Here is a 1145-nt window from a genome sequence, read left to right as displayed (position 1 = left end):
CCAAACACTTACCCGGTAAGCGTTTATCGGTAAAATTTAACACTACGATTTACTTACCGGATAAGATTTTAATCCACCAAAACGGTATCTTATGCAACAATTTATCCGGTAAACGCTTACCATGGTAAGAGTCGTCGCCCTCACTTACCGGGTAAGACTCTTGGTTTTTGTTTCGCTCTAACCGGGTAAGATTATTGATTCTTACCATATTCATCCGGTAAGGTAATATGATTTGGTGTTCACTTACTCTAGTAAGCGTTTGGTAAACAGCTCCTTAACAACATTTAACTAAATATAAAGCATACCGAATGTTCTTTAAAAACAAGCTATTTTTGAGAAAAAATTATAAAAAAACCTAATAAACTTTTTCATTTTAAATGGTTTAGTTTTTAAAATTTATTTTTTAATAAAAAATCATTAAACTTTTTTATTTTAAATGATTAAGTCTCTGAATTAATTTTTTTAAATGATAAAACGATTAAACTTTCTCATTTTGATTGATTAAATGCTTGAACTTTTTTTAATAAATAACCCATAGCATTTTTAAAAATTGGTTATCTACATTCTTTCAACCCAAAAAAATTACATTAACCTATTAGTAACAGTTTAATGGTTTATTTATTTTTTAAAAAGATCAAAGTCTTAATCATTCAAAATGTAAAAGTTTAATGGTTTTTTCATTCAATAAAATAGTTCAGTGATTTAATCATTCAAAATGTGAAAATTTAATGGTTTTTTCATTCAAAAAAAAAATAGTTTATGGATTTTACCATTCAAAATGAGAAATTATGTTAAGTTTTTTTGGACTTTTCTCAATTTTATATATATATACACACACACACAATATTATAAAACATTTGACAAAAACTCTTAAAACCCACTTTTTACGCATAAAGTACTGTTTATTAATGCATGTTACTTAATACTCAAGATTACAAGTAGATTGTACGTAAGTACAATTTATTAAAGCTCAATATCTGAATTCGTGTAACTAACTGCAGATAAACTTTATCAAATACATGATAAACATCTTATTTTAAATATAAAAAATTTAAAATATAATTATGATAACCATTGAGTTATAACATAATACTTAATTATTATTTTTATAAAATGTTATATTATTAAACTAAAAATAAATTATT

This window comes from Cynara cardunculus (genome assembly GCF_001531365.2).
Source record: "Cynara cardunculus var. scolymus isolate 2C chromosome LG 12, CcrdV1, whole genome shotgun sequence".
In the NCBI taxonomy this organism is placed as follows: domain Eukaryota; kingdom Viridiplantae; phylum Streptophyta; class Magnoliopsida; order Asterales; family Asteraceae; genus Cynara; species Cynara cardunculus.
The sequence above is the reverse complement of the archived record's forward strand: the minus strand, read 5'-3'. Positions refer to the sequence as shown.